Below are 1,277 nucleotides of genomic sequence, written 5' to 3'. Positions count from 1 at the left end.
AAAGAAAACCTCTCTCTTGTCTGCTTCCAGGACCAGAGGTTGCAGCATCTATTGCAAACAGGTTCTACACCCAGGCCAGTGTTCTATGAAATGTATAACAAGCCCTATATTACTTAAAGAAGTTGTTGGGCTGGCTGGTGTGGCTCAGTGGTTGAGCATCAACCTGTGAAACAGGAGGTCATGGTTCCATTCCCAGTCAGAGCACTTACCCGAGTTGTGAGCTCGATCCCCAGTAGGGGGCGTACATGAGGCAGCCAATCAATGATTCTCATCATGGATGTTTCTCTCCTCCTTTCTTCCTCTCTGAAATAAATAAAAATATTTTTTTAAAAAAAGTTATTTCTAAAACATTAACTAATTTTCTATTGAGTTTTATTATGATGGATATGTTCTAAACAGACTATACCATCTTAATAAGTTCAAATGCATAGCATTTGTAAAAGAAGGCTGAGTTCTGCAATTGAATTTAGATGCAGGTTGTACTTCCTTTTGTTGAGGTGACCAAAGTTCCTGGTGGCAGGAAATCTTTAGCAACTAATGAGAAAGACAAGTGAATCCAATTTTGAGGGACAGTATTAGAAAAGGATTAGAATTCAGCTGAGGTCATTGGAAGGGCAAGTGGAATTAGACTGTACCAATGTGAACTCTCTTGGTGGTTTGCATACTTTTGTTTAACATTTTTATTTCTATGTACTATGTTTCCGACATGAATTTTTTTAAAAGATACAAAATTATTTTTGTAAATAAATATATCCATCACATGCAAACACATAGAAGAAAAAAATTTAAAAATGACATAATGTATTTCCATAGACGGAAATAAAGGATGTCTGTTACTAATGCAAAGTTATAAAACCACAATAAAAAAGAAGGGGTGTACTGTAAGATTCTAAATTAAAACATAAGTTGTTTTGTCTCCTTTAGATGAAAGAGAAAAAATAAAGGAGCTATTCTATTTCCATAGCATGTAGGTTTGAGAGTAAAGTAATTCTCACTGGAAAGTTGAAAAAAACACATAAATATGAGAAGTGCAGCTTACACATCAACTAGGAAATTCTCTTAATGTTGAAGGATGGATGTAAGCATAAATTGTATGATATCGTATTTTATCATCTTAGTTTTCCACTTATAAAACAGAGTAGGTACTGTAATAAAACTAACAGAAACCCTAAATCCTTTTTAATATTGGTTGTTGGATAATTATTACTGACTAGAGGCCCAGTGCACAAAAATTTGTGCACTCGGCGGGTAGGGGAGTTCCCTCAGCCCGGCCTGTG

The 1,277-nt window shown here is 35.3% G+C and overlaps 1 protein-coding gene across 2 annotated transcripts in view; it reads left to right on the top strand.

Annotated features, from left to right (window-relative positions):
* Positions 1 to 1,277, top strand: part of HMGCLL1 (3-hydroxymethyl-3-methylglutaryl-CoA lyase-like 1) — a 160,456-nt gene that overhangs the window by 76,648 nt on the left and 82,531 nt on the right. The window lies entirely within an intron of this gene.

The sequence above is a fragment of the Myotis davidii genome, unplaced genomic scaffold (genome assembly GCF_000327345.1).
Source record: "Myotis davidii unplaced genomic scaffold, ASM32734v1 scaffold313, whole genome shotgun sequence".
Lineage (NCBI taxonomy): Eukaryota > Metazoa > Chordata > Mammalia > Chiroptera > Vespertilionidae > Myotis > Myotis davidii.
This window is presented reverse-complemented; position numbering and strand designations above follow the sequence as displayed.